Source organism: Mesocricetus auratus, unplaced genomic scaffold (genome assembly GCF_017639785.1).
Source record: "Mesocricetus auratus isolate SY011 unplaced genomic scaffold, BCM_Maur_2.0 Super-Scaffold_100013, whole genome shotgun sequence".
Classification (NCBI taxonomy): Eukaryota; Metazoa; Chordata; class Mammalia; order Rodentia; family Cricetidae; genus Mesocricetus; species Mesocricetus auratus.
The window spans coordinates 21,102,927-21,124,077 of record NW_024429196.1 but is presented as its reverse complement, the minus strand read 5'-3'; the positions used below and the strand labels follow the sequence as shown (position 1 = coordinate 21,124,077).

Below are 21,151 nucleotides of genomic sequence, written 5' to 3'. Positions count from 1 at the left end.
CTTGGTGAGCAATCTGTTATAAAACAAAGCAAAGCAAAACATAAACAAACGAGCAGGCAAACAAACAAACAAAAAACGTAAGGCCCATAATTTTCTTAAATTTAATTTCGTATTTGTCCTCATTTAAAATTCAGACTGGAGAATTGAAAGCAGGGCTGTCAACCAGAGCCAACAAAGAAGAGGGGATCTTCCAGCTCGGTTTACCACAAAGGTCTGAGGTCAGAGTGTTAGCTGCAACCTCATGCTTGGTCTAAGTGCAGAAGTGACATTAAAACAGCCCTGGGAACATCACTGGAGATGTGTCTGTCATGTGTCTAAGCTCTGGGCGGGGTTGGTTTTTAGTGAACAAAGCTGGGTGTGGTTGAGTAGAGGTGGGTGCCAGTTACAGCATCTCTCCTGCCATTGTGCCACAGTCGAGTGAATTTTTCCATATGTAAACACGCTGGGTGAATAGGGAGAACTAGTTGGGTCATTTCTTGTTACAGTTCAAAATAATTGTCATCTCAGCTGTTTTTATTGTTCTTATTTAAATTAAGTTCAGCAGCTTTTAAACTAGAATCTGAACTGGATAACACATTGAAATAACTTGCAAGACATAACAACTTAAGCCTATGAAACTAATTGTAGCCTCACAAAAGCATTTTGCAGGGTGGAGAGATATAGGGCCATCTTTTTCAGTCACACACTTGGCTTGGATAGCAGCAGTATCTTTTAGAGTGAAGGTAAGCAGAACGTACACCCACCCACCCACCCACACACACACACACACACACACACACACACACACACACACACACACACACATAACTAGAGTGCTCATTTTGTGTGTCAGCCACCAGAGGGTGCTGTGAACTGCCCTGCCTTCCACCAGCCTTCCCACCAGATGAAAAGCATCTCCTCCTGACTGATTAGGGAGGCTGGGTCTCATTCCCCTTGACTCTCTGGCCTGGCCTTACCACTCACCTTAATGCTCGCTGGTCCATGCTTTTTTCAGAGCATCCTCTCACTCTCCTGAACTCTGTGGTACTGCCCAAAGGGTATCTATGTCTTTCTTGTGTGAGGCACTTCAAGGCTCCTTGGTTCTGGGATTTCAACAGTTGTGATGGTTATTCTTGCTTGTCAACTTGACTGCATCTAGAATTAACTAAAAACCCACTTATGAGGGATTTTCAGCTAATTGGACCATTTGAACTAGGCAGAACCTCCCCCGCCCTTAAATATGTATCACCTGACTTTGGAAGTGCCATCTTTAATCTCGGCCACTCCTTCTTGTGGAAGCCACTATGAAGGACAGGCAAAAAGACCTTTTGCTCTTTGCCAGCTTGCCTTCTCCCTTCCTGGTAAGTCTATTCCTTCACTGGCATTCGAGCCTACTTCTTCAGGATTCTGATACACTGAAGACCAGCTGAGTTATCTAGCCTTGTGGACTGAACAACTACTGGATTCCTGGACTTTCTGTTGGGAGATGGATAGCCATGGTTGGACTAACAGATAGCCATGGTTGGACTAGCAGATAGCCATGGTTGGACTAGCTGGACCACAACCTGTAAGCTACTCTAACAAATTCCTTTATATATACGTTCATTCTATCCGTTCTATTACTCTAGAGAACCCCGACTAGTACAACAGTGTTTTGCCGCTTCTCTGTTAACTATCACATGATATGATATTACATGATACTGCCATGATGTAATAATGTTCCCACCTTCTGTACTACTAGTAGGTCCTTTAGGATAGTGGTTCTCATCCTGTGGGTCAAGACCCTTTGGGAGTCAAATGACCCTTTCATATGGGTTTCCTATGACCATTGGAAAACACAGGTATTTATATCACAATTCATGGCACTAGCAAATTTACAGTTAAAAAGTAGCAACGAAAAAAATTCATGGTTGGGGGGTCACCTGAGGAACTGTATTGGAGGGTCACAGCAGTAGGAAGGTTGAGAACCACTGCTCTAGGAGAACCTTGTCTGAATTAATTTTTCTTTTGGTAGTTTCTGCTAGCAAAAGTCCGGCATGGCATGCTGTTCACTGAGTAGTCAGCCATAGTTAAGGGAGTCTGATGCCGACTCTGTTGCTTTTTATTTATGTTTACTTTTTTGGGGGGAGGATCTCTCTGTGTAGCTCAGACTGTTCACAAACTCACAGTTCTTGCCCCTCCCAAGTGCAACCCTGCTGCATTTTGACAAACTGAGTCCCCTTCTCCCCTTGCTCTGTTTCTGATTCAGTGTTGGGTGATTCACAGGTCTGGACAGGGCATATGTCATGCTAGGTATTGATTGGAGACTCTAGAGTTAATTGTTGTCTTAAATATAGGACTAAATGTTTTATTGACTGAATGTCATGACCAGAGGGCTGGCAGCTGAGAATGAGAAGGGGAGGGGGTTGAAAGTCTGGGAAGGTGAGTATTGGGGTGCTAGGGAGAACTGGGGAGAGGCGTTCTGAGGAAGGCTTCTGATGAACTGCCAATCTTTGCATGCAGGGTCATGCTGCCTCTCCTCCTGCCTCTCCCCCATCCTTTTGGACTCAGGTTCTCTGTCTTCAGCAAGACAAGATGATTGCCTGATTAAGACCATCTTAGCTCATTTACCTGGGGAAGCAACATGTGCACATGGTCAAAAGGAAGCAAGCAGCAAAGAAAAAAAAGGGGGCCACACCATGGGTTCTGTTAATGGCATGCAAAATACCTTGTATTGTTCATTTCATTTGGCTCAGCTTTTCTTTGCTCTCATTTAAAATCAATCTTAAGATAATACCATATCAGAAGAGTGCTTTATAACCATCACATTTAAAAACTTTCCTCATCAGATGATGTGATTATTATTATTGAGACAGGGTCTCTTCTCTGTGGCCCCAAAGAATTCACATCTAAAATGTGGGTTATGCGCCAACACACACAATCTCAAGCCTGAGTAGACAAGGCTCATTAATACATTCAATGAAGCATTGGGCCAGTGATTGGTAGACAGGTGACTCTGTTAACATCTATTTGCATAAAATGGTTGCAAAATCAAGGACAGATTGAGCCCCTCAGGCTGGTGAGGTTGGGCTCACACACTTCTCAGTTTTCACAGTGTTGGCAATCGAACTGGGGTTGAGAGGCCTAGGCCTAAGGAAGGGTGACTGCCATTTTGTCTGGACCTGCAAATCACATCCAGTCTTCTGTGAGGTAAGAAGACAGAAGGTGGTAAAAGTTATTCCCAAGTCTCCGAGTCTTAGTTGAAAACGATCTCAGAGACTGTTGCTGTTTTGAAGATGTATAGTGGGGAGACCTTTATGTTTTGGATCCAAGTAAACGTCATCATTTCCTATTTACTCCATCTTGAAGACATAAATTTTGCAAGTGTGTTGACAATTTAAATATTTCTTAATGTGGTCTCCCTTGCACTGTTTGAAAAGCTGTTGAAACGGGAAAAGCAGTGTAAGCCTAGAAACAGACTGTAGCTTTGGGGAGAATCCAGTGTTTCGAAAGCCCGTGATAAAACAAAATGAAAGAAAACACTGGGAAACACAAAGCAAAAGAACCTGAGGTCTGAGGGGATTTTATGATAATCCGAGGCTTTCATTCCTGCTGACCCGAACAGCCCTGGTCCAGGATGAAAGTGTTGTCCAGTATGCCGCTTGTTCAGCATGCTGCTTGGTCAATATTGTTGTTGGGAATGAAGACTTTGTTATGGTGAAAATTGTGAGTTTTGTGGACAAAGAAAAACAAAACTGTAAGGCAAGATGACTAGACCTCTGAAGTGATTTCAGGACAGGTTTTGAAATGCATGCAATGAAATATCTCTAGGTGTACTACAAGAATTCAGGGTTGCTGATGTAAGTGACTATTTTAATTCTTGTTTACAACATTCAAAAAAAAAGAAGTAAAGTTGGGTGGTGGTGGCCCATGCCTTTTATCCCAGCACTCGGGAGGCAGAGGCAGGCGGATCCATGTGATTTCAAGACTAGCCTTGTCTACAAGAGCTAGTTCCAGGACAACCTCCAAAGCCACAGAGAAACGCTGTCTCAAAAAATAAAAAAGTATCTTAATTAAAATTTTATTTGCATAAAATTGCCAGTGAGTTACACAAACCTGGTAAAAACATTGGCCACAAACTAGGTGGTGACTATTTATTTTTGCAATGCCAGGGACCTGTAACCTCATGCGTGCTAGACAAGTACTTCATCATTAGGCCACACCCCCAGCCTGTGTCCTATGCTGTATGAATGTTCACATGCCCAGTGGCGTGTGCATGAAGATGCATGAGTGTGCATGTGCACATGGAGGCTGGAGGATAAATGTGGGTGTTCTTTCTTGGGTTTCATCTATTATTTTTTACATTAAAAATTTCACTTTTATTTATTCTGTGTATACTTGCTACAGCACGTATGTGTGTGGAGAATAAAGGATAATGAGTCGGAGTTTGTACCTGTACCCATTGAGCCATCTCCCCTGACACACATACCACTTTTGAAAGAGTTCTTTCTCACTTCTCTGGAGCTCACCAGATAGGCTATGCTGCCCAACCAGCAAGCCTGGGGATCTGTCTGTTGCGGCCACTCCAGCACGGTGAGTGCTAGTGAGTGTGTGCTTCTGTGCCCAGGTTTGACAGGTGCCTGACTGAATTAGCATCCTGGGTACCTGGTTTTTTGTTTGTGTGTTTTCTTTTCTTTCTTTTTTTTTTTTTTTTTTTGACAGGTTCTTTCTTTGTAGCTCAGGCTGGCTTGGAACTCACAACTAGTGTCTAATTCAGAACCATCGTGCTTAAACGTGCTGGAATTAGACACATGCTGTACCACACTCTGAACTGAATGCTCTGGAAACATCTCCTGTTCTTTCCTCCTAGGAAGCATTTCTTTTGTTACAGTATTTACATGAAGAAAACACCTTTCCGTGTTTCCATTTCAGATGAGCAAGATTTGTTGGAAGAAGTCTCAAATGGGAAAAACAAGGCCACTTTGAAGAGCACTCCTCCTTCTTCCAGGACCCCTCTTTGCAACATTTTCTCCTCTCAGGGCCAAAGTCCAGCTGGACCGCCTCTCTCACTCTGTCCTGCCTTCTGTGATCTCGTTTGCCTGAAGGAACCTGGATGCAGTTGAGGGAAAGCAGAGTCTGAGGTAAGAAGCAGGAAAATGGCATCCCCTCCTTGTTCCCAGGATAATCCCACACGGGTTTGCTTTAGTTCTCAGAGATGGCAGAATTCCTTTCCCTTGGGGCTGATGATCATCTGTGTCCTCTCCGGATCTCCCTGCTTATCTTTAGACAAACTCCCAACAATCTGCTGGGCAGAACTACAAGCGAAAGGATTTGCAACATAGGCTGTGCTGCAAATCAAGGAGGTAGCTGTTGTGAGGGGAGGGACAGTGATTGTTCAGTCAGTTGCATGTGACATACATGATATCACTGAGTCCACAAAGGGGCAGGCAGAGCTCTCCTCCCCTGAGGTGGAGAAGCACACCCTCTAAGCCAGGAGGATCGGGAAACAGAGTTTGGAAGGAGTCCTAGCACGGGCTGCCGTTCACTTTTTGCTTGCTAGACCTTCTAGAAGGGTTGGAGGGAAGCAGGTGGGAACTGGAGGCCAGCCAGCTTCCCCAGTGAAAGCAGTCCTGAGGGAGGACTGGGAAGGTGGTCAACAGTCACTTTCATTTGTCCTTTAGCTAGCTGAAAAGGTAATTAGTGTATAGTGTTCTTATATAAATGTGCAGGCCCAGTGTGATGGTTCAGTCAGTAAAATGTCTGCCTTCCAATCATAAGAAGCTGATCTCTCAGAGCCCGTGTAAAAATCAGTGGGGTATGCTGTCATGCGCATGTGACCCTAGGATTGGTTGGTAAAGACATGGACTTGGGGACTCACTGGCCAGTCAGCCTTGCCTACTTGAGGAATTCCAGGCCAGCAGGAAACCCTGTATCAAGCAGCACAATGGGGACCAGAAAGTTGGCTCAGCATCTAAGAGTGTGCTTCTACGGAGGACCCAAGTTCGGTTCTCAGCACCCATAGCAAGCAGCTCATTACCCTACTAACTCCAGCTCCAGGGCGTCTGATGTCTCTGGCCTCTGTGGACACCTGCACAGACCCCGCCCACATACGCACAGCTAAGAACAATAGGTCTCCTAGCACTCGGGAGGCAGAGGCAGGCGGATCTCTGTGAGTTCGAGGCCAGCCTGGTCTACAGAGTGAGTTCCTGGACAGCCTCTAAAACAATACAGAGAAACCCTGTCTCAAAAAACCAAAAAAAAAAAAAATAGGTCTTTAAAACCCTGTCTTGTAAAAACCAAAGGTGGAAAGCGCCTGTGAATAACAGCTGAGGTTGTCCTGACCTCCCCGCACATCCGCACACGTGTACACCCACCTTTGCCTATGTGCCTCTGTGTTCATATGTGCACACATGAGCAAATGAGACATGTGTATTAAATCAATGTAAATAAAAATGAAAACAAGCTGGAGGGAGAGGGGAATCCTAACCCCATTCCCTCCAAACAATTACTGTTTTATGGACTTTTTCTTTTCTGTTTACATCTGTGAAAAGACCTCGTTTTATTGCTCCATTCTGATAAAATTGCAGTAATATATAATGGTCAAATGATTCTTTTTTTTCAATTAACACTAAAAGCATGCTTTGCTAGGGTATTGTTGGATTATTTTGGTCAGTTGCATCTATGACTGTTTTCTATTTGTCTTAATCACTCCCAAGTTGAGTACGGACTTTTTAAGCCATGTATAACAGGTAAGAGAAAAAAAAAGACAAAATGAAAAGCTATTTTGGGAAGACCCCTCTTATATTTGGAGATAATGTTCCAGAAACCAACTGTGCAGCAGCAAAAGACTAAAAGTTGATACTATGGGATTTATTTTACCTAGGTGTGTGGCTCATGTCTGTAATCTCAGCACTCCACAGGTTCACTCACGGGGACTGTGACTTCCTTGATGATCTGAGCTACACAGTAAGACTCTCAAGATATATTAAAAATTAAAAACTTATGTTGAGGATATGACTCAGTGGTAGAATTCTTGTCTAGTATGCTTAAAGTCCGGCATCAATTCCCAACACTGGAAAAAATAAGACAAAAAACATGTTTTGGCCCAGCAGGTAAGGCATTCGCTTAAAACAAGCTAGGCCATTTTGGAAGAGTGAAACTCACTTGAGAAAATGTTCCCATATCATTCTGGTCCATGGGTAAGCATTTTCTTGGTGATTGATGTAGGAAGGCCCAGTTGTGGGTGGTGCCACCCCTGGGCTGGTGATCCTGGGTGGTGTAAGAAAGCAGGCTGTGACAGTAGGCTAGGGGGGGCAAGCCAGCAAGCGGACTCCTCTGTGGCCTCTGCTTCATTCCTTCCTCCTGACTTCCCTCCCTGACTTCCTTTGATAATAGACTGTGAGGCGGAACTGTAAGCTGAAATAACCCTTTCCTCCCCAAGCTGTTTTTTGGTCATGGTGTTTCATCACGACAACAGAAACCTGACTTAGACACCCAATGACCTGAATTTGATCCCTGAAGCCCACATGGTGGAATTCCCACAGCTGCCCTCTGACTTCCATCATGGCAGATGTGTGTGTTCTCACGCGCACACGATAAATTAGCAGAATAAAACATTTTAAATATATTTAATATATTTTACATCATGGGAGGGGAATCAGACAATAACTAAATACGTAAAGAAAATGTAACTTTAGCTGGTGATAAGAGCTGTGAGAATGGAATTGGGGATGATGTAACATTTGCGCTCATATGTGCCTGCACATGTGTGTGTGTGTGTGTGTGTGTGTGTTTGTGTGTGTGTGTTCTTGTTCCTCCCAAGGAGGATGTGCTATTTTGAACCTTCTCCCCTGAGAGTCAGACCACAGTTCTGCTTCCTACATCCGAGAGGACTGGAGCAGCAGCTTCCGCTGGTACCAAGTGCTGGGTAAGGATCAGAGTGGAGGCCAGTGGCAGGGAGGGTGGGGTCTGATACCCAATTGTAGCAATGAAGAGTGTATCAAGCCTTCTGGTCCCTGTGGAGCTGCTGCCTAGTCTCCAGCACAGAGCACAGGTGGCTTTGAGAGGACAGCATTTGAATCCCAGGACTCTTTGTCATCAGCTTAAGGCAACAGGGGATTCTTTACCTGGAAGGCACTGTTAATGAAGGAAGCTTTGCTGCAGGGTTCTGATACATCTATCAGGCCCTCAGGCAGTGCCTGGTACATAAAGTCTATTTGCTTTGGATATCATTGAGATATTACTTGCTGTGGTGACCCTGAGCTGTGTCCGCACTGTCCAAATCCCTATGCTTACTCCTAGGAAGATGGCTTAAGCATCTTTTATAACTTCTTCTTTAGGGCCTGCTCTGGGCCCTGCATCTTTCCTTAATGAACTTAAACACAATGGGTTGCTTGTTTTTCCATCTCCAGTGCAATACTGCATCCTTAGGGCAAGCGCCAAGATTTGACACTTCCCATGCATTTCTTCTACTGGATGGAAACAACTTTCTAGCCGCTTTCTATTGACTGAGGAGGCAAAATAGAAGTGCAGTCTTCCTTGGCAGATTTAGATGGCTTAAGCACTTGTGTCTTTAAATCCGTGCTTGGAGACCAGTATACAATGCTATATCGCAAAGGAAATGGAAATGGAGACTGTTGCGACTGCTTAAAAAATGCCAATTTGCTCAAGATGTATAATGCACTTATATGTCTATTCTTTGAGACACTGTCTCCCCATGTAGCCCATGTTGGATTAGAACTAGCTATGTAGCCTAGGCTAGCCTCGGAACACACGCTCCTCCTGCCTCAACTTTGCAAATTCTGGGCTTGCAGGCATGTGGCACTATTACTGACTGCACATAATAGTATTTTGATATCACAAGCAGTCCCGTATCTACTGAATGAAATATAAAGTCTGGCCGGAGAACTTTGCTGCCCTATCCCCATCTCTCCACACCCCAGCGACTCATCCAGCTCCGCCTCCCTCAGTCTCTGCTAGTACTGTTACCTCTCATGCTCCTGTCAGCATCGGTTTTGCTGTTTCCTCAGCTTGGAGTATGCTCACATTCGCCCATCATCTCTTTGCTCTCCCAGTCTGATTGGGTCAAGGTGCCTGGACCTCCCACAGCTGCAATGCTTCTCTTAGTCTGTGCCATAGCAACTGTCAGTGCTGCACCCTTCATGGCAGAGGGGGCCACGGTGTTGCTCAGGCAGTTGTGGGCACTTCATGGGGAGTGCCTCATCTTGCTGTACCCTCAGTTGTAACTGATGTCTTACTGGTGAGGTCATAGGGGAAAGGCATGTTCTTTCCTCTTAGTTCATGTCTATTTGATGAAAGGGCTGAAAATTCTACTGAAAGTGTAAAAACAGAAGAGCAAAGAGCCCAGGAAGCTCCTGACTGACTTCTATAAAGACTTTGACCAGATTTAGGCAGAGTGGAGGGGGCAGGGGCAGGAGCGTGGAGAGGTGGGATGGAGAAGGGGGCAGAGCAGTATGATGCTGGCCCTTGTCAGTCAGATGAAAGGGGTCCGATCGATGCCTTTGGAGAACAATGAAGAGGCAACGGAGAGACCAGGAAGGGAAAATGGCCATAGTTAAAAGTAACCATGACCAAACAATGACACACGTCTCTGTAGCTCTGTCCTTTGTCAGTTGTGTGACTGTGCAAGTTAGTTAAGATTTCCCAATAGCAAGATGCTCATGTAGCTAACAGGAATTAAGAACAGAAGTGATTTATAGGATCTGTGACAAATAAAGAAGACAGTGCTTGTATGGGGGCAGGGCCAGAATGTAAAGTACCCTGAAAGGGGGTCTGCTAGAAACAGTGGGATTAACAGTAACGCGAACAGTAGTAATAGTGATGATCTAACAGTGTGTGTGTGTGTGTGTGTGTGTGTGTGTGTGTGTGTGTGTGTGTGCACCTGTGCCTCTCAATGACAGCCTCAAATGTTGGTCCTTGGGTGCCTTCCACTCTTTCTTCCAGACAGGGTCTCTCATTGGTCTGGAGCCTGGTCAAGTAGTTGGGGCTAGTCAAGCTTTCCCACAGCACATCCAGGGGGCTGTCTGTTTCTGTCTATCATCTTGCCATCACTGGGATTACAAGCACACACCTGCCTTGTATATGGGTTCAGGTGTTCTGAACTCAGGTCTTCACACTTGCAAGGTAGTCACTTCACTGATTACACCATCTCTTGGCCCCCCAGATACCTCAGAATTATAACAGCATGAGGGAACTGCCACAGGAAGACTCTGCTGGGACCCGACAGAAAGGCTTGTGTCCGGGCACCTGCTGCTACCCAAGGGAAGTCTCCTCTTCCCACTTTCCTTGTGCAGGACTGACCCTCATTCCAAAGAAGATCTCTTTCTGGGCTGTAGGATCCCCAGGTTTGGGGTTAGACAGGGCCCCTGGGAGGAAGGGAAGAGACACAGTCCCCAGGCAGAAGATCCTCCTCTTATAGTTGGTGACCAGGCCTGCATGTGGCATGTGCATTTATGTGAGTGTGGGTACACTCCCACATACCAGTGTAAAGCTTAGGGAGGGAAAGCTTTTGGATCGCAGCAAAGAAACGTTAGCCACCTCTCCCACTTCCCCTGTGCACTATGCAGTTGGTTAAAACGTAATTCCAACTTGAACTAAAGGAACCCCCGGTACATTTTTCTGTTCTCTGTTTGAGCATAAGCATCTGGACTTGTGTAATTTTTTTCCTCCACACTCTCTCCTCATCTCTGTTGATATGATATTAGGCATGTTACTAGTCCTGCTGCTGTCATTGGTCTGATGCAAGTTATGAGACTTCTAATTTCCTTGGGTGATCAAGGTACAGGCAAATTGAGGGTCAGCCTGGGGTTAATCCTCCCCGGAAATTCGTTTTTGTGTCTGAAATTGACCTTACCTAAAGAACTGTAAGGAAATAGGTTGTTCCTGTGTATTGGACTGCACACCTCTCCAAGGCTGTCTTTCCACTTTAGCAAGCTCCTGTCCCCCGTAAGTCTACTTACAAAGCTATGACTCTTACGCCTGCTACTTAGATTTGTATTCCTCTGAAAGAAGGCTGGCATGGAGAAAGATGATTGAAACACTTTCAACCCCCCACCCCCCACCCCATCCCCACCATGGGAAGAATAGATCACTATGTCTCAGCCTTTCTGTCTCCTTTCAGCTACTTGGGACTGCAGACTCCCTGCTTTACACCCTTCAAAATCTGCTGCACACATGGGAGCCAGTGGGCCCCTCCCAGATACCAGGGTAGCAGTGGGCTCAAGGCTCAATGTGCAGAACTACTCTCTCTCCCTTCTTTCCAAAACCAGGGCCAAGGATTTGCAAGCTCTGGAGATGAAATGTGGATGGGACATTAAACTAAATAGAAAACAGTACATGGCATAACCATGGCATATTGACTAGCAGAAGGAGTAAACAGGAGTGTAGACTCCCATGAGGATTTTTCGAGGTACCTGAAGCTGCATGCTGAATAGTTTAGAGTAATGGTGTCAAGGTTAGAAGAGATAAAGGGGTCCCCACAAAAGGCCAGGATGCATCCTACTTTTTCTTTTAGTTAGAACGAGTTGCTAAAATTCCTCTGAGTTTGCATGGTTTGTTCCTGTTAGATTGTTTCTATGGAGGTCTAAACAGCACATATTTTGAACCAGTGACTGGGGTATCATTAAGGATTGGGTGATCTCCAACCAACTCAAATAAACCCGACTATGGCTGACACTGCTACTTGTCCCTTGAGACATTTTGTCTCCTTTTACATAATAATGAGATTGTTGACTGACACAAGGTTTCATCTTTATAGCTAGGTGTAGCTAGTGACAGTATAGGCTGCTGGCTTTAAATGTCAGTGAAATGTGTGATTTTCTGGTCCATTCTCCTGATAGGTCTCTTAAGTGACCATCTCACCCTGTTTTCTTTTCTTCAAGTTAGAATGTACACACAGTAGAGCAGCCACCTTAAATTATGCAATGGAAACTGGATTTTAATTTTTATTATTTAATTATTTGTGTGTGTGTACCTGTTTGTATGTCTGTGTACCAATGCATGTCCTACCCAAAGATACCAGAAGAAGATACCAGATCCCCTGGAACTGGAGTTATAGACGCTGCCAAGTGGGTACTGGGAAACCACTGAGCCATCCCTTCAGTTCCATTGGAAACTGTTTTGATGGCAAAACATAAGAAAAAGCAATCTGGATCCTCAGTGATTATGTATCCCTAGACCAGATCTGAGATACCTCTCCAGACTTAAAAAACAATCTCATAATATCTTTCTCCATCCGTCCCTCCCTCCCTCTGTGTCTCCGTCCCTCCTTCCCTCCCTCCCTCCCTCCCTCCCTCCATCCATCCATCCATCTCTCTCTCTCTCTCTCTCTCTCTCTCTCTCTCTCTCTCTCTCTCTCTCTGTCTCTCTCTCTCTCTCTGGTACATGTGTGTGTTCATGTGTATACAAGTATTCATGCAGGTGTGCATGCACATGTATGTGTATGTGTAGACCAGGGATCAACATCAGCTGTCTTCATAAATCATTCTCCACTGTATTTTTTGAAACAGTATCTTTCCCTGAACCTGTAGCTCATGTAGGTTGGCTGGACAGTGAAGCCCAGAGATCCCCTCCCTCCAGAGTCCTTCTCAATGGTGTGGTTACTGATGCATCTAGATTTTACATGAATGCTGAGGATGCAAGTTCAGGTCCACATCCTTGCTGACCAGGCACTTATTTTTTATGAACAAACCATCTCCTTAGTCCACTTTTCTACATTTTATGTGACAGAGAAATCATCCACTGGCTTTTGAAGCCACCATTGGTTTGGATTTCTCTTGCAGAAAACTCTGATGTAGACAAAAATCACTCCTACATCTTAGGCTCAATATAGTTGGAAAGTGCTATATTATTCCTTTTGATCATGAAAATCTGTTCTTTATAAAACTACATACATAGGTGTTTTGTCAAATGTATGTCTGTGTAGCATGTGCATGTCTGGTACCCATGGGGACTGTTGTTAGATCTCCTGGAACTGGAAATATAGAAGTTGTGTGCTCCCATGTAGGTGCTGAGATTGAACCCATGTCCTCTGGAAGAACTCCTAGTACTCTTAACCTCTGAGGCATTTTTCAACCCCTCTACTTTCCATTTTTTATTTTTCTCTTGTCATCAATACTCATTTGTAGCACTGAGGTAATTTTAACAGATATAATAGATTTCATCAACTTTTTAATTGGTCATATTACTTGTACATGTTTATAGTTAATGGGTTTCATTATGTTTACAGACACACATACAATGTATTTTGATCAGATTGATCCCCTAATTCTTTCATATTCCCTTTCCCTCTTTTCCCCTTTTGCATTCCTAAGCTTCTTTACTTTTGTCTTTTCCTCCCCCCTAAATTCCACATATGACAGGAAACACACGGTATTTGTCATTGTAAAGCTAGCTTATGTTTAACATGATGATTGCCAATTCCATTCATCTTCTGCAAACGACATGATTTTGTCTTATGACTAAATAAAGCTCCACTGTGCATTTATGTTTCATATTTTTTTATCCATTCATCTGTTGATGGGCACTGAGGCTGCAATAAACATAGATATGTGAGTGTCTCCGAGACATGCTGTCTCAGAACCCTTTGGGTATATATCAAGAGTATATATCTGGCTTATAGAATGATTCTATTTGCAGATTTTTGAGGAACCCCCATGCTGATTTCCACAGTACAGAAAGGGTATAGAAAAGCCCCTCCTTACCTGATCCACCTCCCCATCCTCGGCAGCATTTTTTTCTCATAAATGGTTCTATTCTCATTGGAGTAAGGCTTAAAATCAAGTGAGAGACATGGCATCTCTCAAGAGAGGTGTCAGGAGTTCAGTTTTCAAAGGTCATTTTCTGAGAGATCATAATAATTCTCATTTTAAGTGTGGAAAGAGGCGCAATGCCCATGTTCTAATCAAGAACAACAGGAGACTGGGGTGAAGCTCAGTCAGAAAGCCCGTGCATCGTACGCACCGGGTGCTGGACTCCATCTCTAGCACCTCGTCTCTCAACACCGCCCTAGCAAACAGAAGGACAGCTGAGGAGAATAGTCTCTGATAAGAAAGTGGCTCTTTGCCTGTAGCCATCCAAAGCTGCAATTTGCTGCTAAGCACTGAAAAACTTGCTGTATGAGCAACTATCCTCCCATCATAGCAGGGAAGGCAGCTCACACCAAATGTGGATAGCAAGCTTTCAAGTAGTGTTTGGAAATGGCTCCGAACACTCTCTTCTTTATTCCTGGCCCACTGCTGCACAAAAGCAATGGTGATGGTCACCAAAGTCCTTTCAGTGTCTGAAAAATCGCTGCCCTAAGACTGAAAATCAACCATGCAATCCCTTTCCAAGCCACATAGCAGTGTCACGGTCTGCACATTCATCACTGTCCCCCCTACGGGAGGGTCCATTGGTCGATAGTGTCACTTCCTGAGCAGGCTGCTCACTATCAGCAGGATTTAAGCCTCATTATTCTCTTGGCTAAAGGATGCCTCCAATTTCACAAGGCTTCCCTCTTCCCTAAGGATTGAGGAAGGGGACAATTCCCATTCTGGGCTGTGCTTTGTTTGTTCTTTTGAGTTGTGTGCCCTCCCCCTCCTTGGCTGTCACCATAATAAATGGGCTTCTGGATTTATTGGCTCAATTAAGACTCTGTCTACATGACAGCAATGGATGGTTTTGGGCTAATCCCTGCAGAAAACTAGGTGATTCTGTGGGGGGAAATTACTGGTTTTGTGAACAGGAATGGTCAGAGTAGCCCCTGACCTGTGGGAGAAATAACTCCAGGAAGACACTACTTCAGTGCTATGGACAGGGAAGTGGGGACATTTAAAAATATCTTATTGACATGATACCTTCATCATATACACCCATGTCCTGGCGATTTAGTCTTACTTCAGCTACGGATGGTTTTCTTATATGGTCATCTACTATTTTCTATGAACCAGCTAGCAGACTGAGAAATTTGAGGTCTCAAAGTTCAGACAGAACAAATGATTAGGGATGTCCTTCTGCATGCTGTGAATATAAGTTTCTCTTATTGGTTGATAAATAAAGCTGTTTCAGCCAGTGGATAGGCAGGATGTATCCAGGCAGGAAGTATAGGCAGGGCTACCTGACTAGGAGGCTTCTGGGAAGGGGAATGTAAGGAGTGGGTCTCAGGGGAGATGCTGTGTAGCTACCAGGAAGGTAGGATGGTGGGGCATTCTCTGGTGAGCCAAGACTATGTGGAGATACACAGATTAATGGAAATGGGTTAATAATCAAGAGAGCTAGCCAATAAGAAGCCTGAGCCATTGGCCAAACAGTTTATAATTAATATAAGCCTCAATTGTTTATTTGGGACTAAAGGGCTGCAGGATCAGGTGGGACAGAAACTCCTTCAACAAACAAATCTTTTGATAAATGCCTTGGTTTGAAAAACAATTGTTTAAAAATCAACACCAGGGCTGGGTGTGGTGATGAACGCCTTTAATCCCAGCTCTTGGGAGGGAGAGGCAGGAGGATCTCTGTGAGTTTGAGACCAGCCTGATCTACATAGACAGACCCTGTCTCAAAATCAAAAATAAAGTCAACACAACGGTTGGGGAGATGGCTTAGTTGATAAAGTGTGGAAATGGGAGTGTAATGGGCAGAGGGTTTCCTTTTAGGATGAAGAAAAAATTCTGGAACAGGATTGAGGTTATGGTTGTATAATGTTGTGAATGAATGAAATATTGAACTAGATGCTTAAAATGGCTAAGTGGGAATTTTCAATGTTTATTTACCAAAATTAATTTTTAAGTGTGTGAGTGTGTGTGTGTGTGTGTGTGTGTGTGTGTGTGTGTATGTGTGTGTGTATAGGCCAGAAGTCAGCCCAGAGTGTAGACTAGACTGGCTAGGGCTAGCTTGTCCTAAGGATCTTTATCCTCTCAGCATGAGGATTACAATCATGTGTCACAAAGCTGCTTTACATGAGATGTGGGGATGGAACACCATCTCCATGCTTGCACAGAAACACTGTGCTGTTTTTCAATTGGCTGAGCAACTGTACCTCAATCTACTGATATCTTAGTTATCGTCTGTGCCTCACAGACCATAGTCAGCACCACTCAGACCATGGCCTGGCGGGATTTCTGGTTCCCACCAGCACTGGCTTGACTGTGGCCACCAAATCTAGGTTTTAACTGTCTCTATTGTTCTAATTATCAATAAAGACTCAGTAGTCAGATGTTGGGTGAAAACCTCCTAAACCAGAGAATCTGGGAAGAAACCAGCTGACCTTCCATTTTGGCTGGAGACCCAGCAAGAGAATTGTGCCTCTACTTGTCCCAAACCAAAACGGGCTACGAGTCACTAAGTCCCTCCCTATTCCTTCCTATACATCTCTCTACCCATATTCCAGGCTCCTCTGTTGTCTTTATGGCTAATTCCTGTAAACTAGTTGCTGGCTTTGCCTCCCTGATCCCAGGTTAATTTTATTAACACAGTCTCAGAGTTTCACAGCACGATGAAATAGCCCACAGCAGCATTGTACTGACTGTTTCCAGCAACTACATAGCAGTGAGAAGTCGAAGCCATTATGTTTTTGAAGGTTTTTATATCCTAATTTTAAAGTTGTTGATATCTCATATATTAAAATGGTTACAACTGAAAATGTCAGTTAATTACTTTTATTTTTATTGAAATAAAAATTTAAAAGTCAACAGTAATACCATTTGTTAGAACAAGGCATGGCAATGCATATTTATAATCCTAGTACGTGGATGGCTGAAGCATGAGGATTGAGATTTTGAGGTTAGCCTGGACCACATAAAACAAAGCAGAACAACACTGGGGTTGAGCATTTGCCTTGTTACCTGTCCTATGGGCTACCAATCAGTATGAAATAGTATTAACTAGGCTAGAATGGTTGCTCAAAGAGCCCCAAGGATCTACTTATCTCTCTTCCAAGCACTGGGATTACTACTACATGCCAAAACACTTTTTGTGACTCCTTAAATGTGAAATTTTGAGTGGACATAGGTAATTTTTATTGCTTTTTGTGTATTTTGACTTTTTTAACTCAGTGATTTAAGAATAGTTAAGAAATTGGTTTTCCAAAAATTCTCATACCCATATATTGCACATCCTATGCTATGTACAGTCACACACACACACACACACACACACACACACACACACACACACACACACACACAGAGTGAATCCTGAAGGGAAGTGACATATATTTGTCTTGCCTCAGATAAAGAGGAAAGAAGGCTCTTCTGAAGCTCATGTCCCTGTGGTAAGCTTAGTCTCCCTACTTGTCCAAGTTAAGGTTCTTGCAACTTAGATGTTCTTGGTATGAGGTCCCTTGACAGAGTGTGAGAATCCTTTAGTCAACTAAGCATGAGATTAGGAATCTCAGTAGCTCTGGGAAGGTCACTTTGGGTGACATTTTGTGCATTTGTTTCAGTGCCTAGGTGTGATAAGGGAATCCTGTATTGTTGATGAGATTTAGTTTATCAAGAGGGAACAGGATTCTCTGAGTTGGAGATTTATGTCCAATGTTTAGTAATTTTCCAGCAGGCAACACTAGACTTTGGCCATAAATCTCAGTGACCATGGTTTCCTTCCTTTTTAGCAGCCAGCCTCGTTCAATCACCATTAGGAGGTGGGAAGTGTCCCTAAATCTTCACTGTCCCCTTGTTCCGAGTCACCTCATCTTCTGCGTCAGACTGTCTGGAAGAACAGGAGACCTCAACTGACAGTGTCTGTTTCCCTTGCTTAGCAGTGACTTCCCTTTCATCTCAACCCTTGACTTGATGGCAGCCAGCCACATCCTGGAAGGAAGAAGCAGGACAGAGTGAGGGGAGGTCATATTTATTTTAGCAGAAGTTGAAGGAGAATCTTCAGCAGAGGAGCAAGTAAGTCGTGGAGCAGAGGGGGTCAGAAGTGTACACAGTGGAACACAACAAAATATGCTTGAAAGCTTTGAAAATCCCTGGGGCTCGCAATGCTATCAGGCAGCATGCACAGCTTGCTAGGAGAGTCTGTGGCCAGAGATCAAAGAATCTGGCGTTCCTTTTGGTGCCATTTCCTAGTCCCCTGTCTCCCTAGTGTTATGATAACTGGATTCTCCTGTCATACCTCTTGTTGCCAACACCAACAGCGTGCAGCAGGGATATGCTGTAGATAGGGCTTCGTCCCAAACAGCTGCCTCGTGTCTTGTTTTGAGAGCATAACCTTATGCAGACCAACAGGAAAATGTCTGCCTGTCTCCTGGAGTGAAGGGCGACTCTGTAAACCTCTTTTCAGAAAGTGGAACTGAAGTCATCTACACATGTACCCAAAGTCCCTGCTCTGACCCTTGGTGAGCCATCTGTTCACTAGTGGATGAATCAGGTCAGGATACTAAGTTTGTTTTCTCTATGACACAGCCACAAACTACGAATGCCAGGTTCTGAGACATCTCTTTGGAAGATGCTTGCTACCATGAGGAGATACTGTGTAGTCTTGAAGCATCTCATTGTGGACCTCAGATTTGGTCCTGATATGTATGCTTGATGCATCTTATCACAGACCTTGGACTCAGTACTGATATGTTTTTAAGATCTTAATGTGCATACCACTCCCATCTCTGATTGTGTTGGATGGTTCACTGTTTATGACAGTTCAACTTCTTGCATATATAATATAGATGAATAATCCTATGCCAATGTTCTCTGGAATGGGCCTTAGAATAAGCCAGGTTTGAGCTGGGATTGATGGGGCCATTCAGTTAGTGAGTAATTCCTACAAGTAAAACTCCTTCAGGAGACTGTAGAAATATAGGAAAGAAAATAACAAAATGCCATTTTGTTAAATAATTAAAATGTCCCCTATTATTTATATTCCTCTGGTAGTGTATTGTGAATAATATATGCACACACAGACAAGCATATTTAATGTACAGCTGAGGAATAGATGGTATCTGAGTGAGCTCTTCATTTATGAGCACATCCTCCAGCTTTTGGAAACTGTAAAGAAAGGGTGTCATTAGCCTTGCACTTGTGGCCTTCACAGGACATCAGTTCTCTGCTTTAAATAGCAATTCCTAGATACAATAAATATGTAAAACCCTAGGATATTTCATGCACTTCACATAAATGTATTGCTTACTAAATGTCAAGTTTCTCACTTGAGGGATCAAATTAAGCTGCAAAAATCTACAATACCATTTTCTTAATAATGTTAATTATATTTTCTTTTATAATAGTATATATTTACTACTAACCATAAACAGCCAAACAATATAAAGAAAAGAATAAATACATCACTCCCCAACTTTTAAGACAAAGATCCTAAATTACATATATAGAACCACAAGCATGCTACCTTTCATAAGAACTCATAGTACTTTCCAATTCTTACTAAATTTTAGTTTAAATACTGCATCAAGCCTAACAGAATACCTGTAGTATTTTAGTAGGTGAGCTAGTAGGTTTTTTTACACTGGCATATGGTATGTTATTTAAAGTCAACTGTGGTTGCAGCTGTCCTTGCCTTGTTTGCCCATAGACATGCATCATGCTTTCTCTTATATTGTCTTCTGTCTCTTCCTCTCTTCTGGTTCATGGTTATTTAGGGAGTAGCACTCTGGAGCTGGTTGCAGTGGCTGTCCATTTGTCATCTCCAGTAGAATATCAACCATTGTGTACCTTTCCCCATACCCACAGGCACCATGGTATGTAGCCCCTAGGCTCAGTTGAAGTACAGTGTATTTCATAGCTCATTATGTTATCAGCCTGTCACCCTCCCAAAGTGTGGTCCAGCTGGAAAATATCATCCTTGCCTCTTTCCTTCTAACGACAAAGGAGAAAAGGAAACATTTGGCTTGGCCAATCTGCTTTTCTATTATTGTATTATCCTTTACCTAGTTAAAAAATAAATGCACACATATACATTTTATACATTTGTGTGTGCCTCTAAATATATGTGTAGCCATGGTGTATGTGGATACTTGGAAATTAGTACACACATTTATACATATTAAAACATGTTTATAATATATAATCATTCATACATATGTAGTATAGGGTTGATTTAAGAAATTTCCATTTTTATATTGATTCACTGTACACCAATTTAGTGATATGGATACAAAGTAAGAATTCATCCTGGTATATTTTGGAAGATTAAAAATGGGCTTCCAAGAATTCTCATGATATTTGTGGTAGTTCATCTGAGCACACTAATGATTTAAAATTACTGGATATCCCACACCTCTCTAGTTGTTGATATATTTGTTTGTTTGTTCTTTTCCCTCACTGAGCTACTCTCCTTGGCAGGAGCCATGAGAATTTTCCCAGTTAAGGTGAGGTTGTATGTGGGATAGCCTACAACAATTTGACCTCAGTGGATTGAAGCAGTGATTCGGCTATCAAACATCTAATCAATCAAGGATGTCTAATCTCTGCCATGGAGGTCTCTTAGCTGATCAGAGACAACTCAGGGCCACAAGAGTCTTGGAGATAGTTACAGGATAGTTACAGGAGCATAACCCATCCTTAAGATTGAGCCTACCAAATGTATCTGTTTAGGAGTTAGAACTCTTAACACTCAAGTCTGTTCTTTAGCTGTGTGATCCAGGGCAAAACATCTTCCACCCAAGATGCAGTATTAAAAATTGTGTGTGTGTGTGTGTGTGTGTGTGTGTGTGTGTGTGTGTGTGTGTGTGTAAGAGAAGGGGCATGAGGAGATAGAAAAATAGATGAAGAGGGGGGGAGAGAGAGAGAGAATATGTTTATGATTGTGTGAGGGTACCTGCATAGCTCAGAAGAAGGGATTGGATGTCTTTCTATTGGTCTTTCCCCTCCCCTTGAGACAGGATATCTTCATTTATCTTGGGCCTGTACCTTCTCAGCTATGTGAGTAGTCAGTGAGCCACAACACTTTCCCTGCCTCTAACTCCTGTGGTAGGATATTATTTTAAGACGTGTGACTTTTGTTCATGCTGCATTTGTTTAGCTCTGTGAAGCTGTGATTCTTTGTCTGTCTCAAACACCTGGTGGTCTAATAAAGAGCTGAACGGCCAATAGTGAGGCAGGAGCAAGGATAGGCGTGGCTGGCAGGAGGAGAGAATAAATAAAAGGATCAGGGAGGACGAAGAGAAGGGAGCAGCACAATGAGAGAAAAAGGGAGGACGATATCAGGAGTCAGCCACCCACCCAGCCAGCCACATTTATTTGGC

General features: G+C 43.4%; 1 long non-coding RNA gene across 3 annotated transcripts in view; it reads left to right on the top strand.

Moving 5' to 3' along the window:
- The first annotated feature begins 953 nt into the window (after positions 1–953).
- Positions 954–21,151, top strand: part of LOC121143752 — a 32,704-nt gene continuing 12,506 nt past the window's right edge. The window contains exons 1-2 of one of the 3 annotated variants that reach the window (XR_005881078.1): positions 954–1,340; positions 4,891–5,099. This is a non-coding gene — a long non-coding RNA (uncharacterized LOC121143752). The other 2 variants (XR_005881077.1, XR_005881079.1) reach the window with 2 other exon arrangements.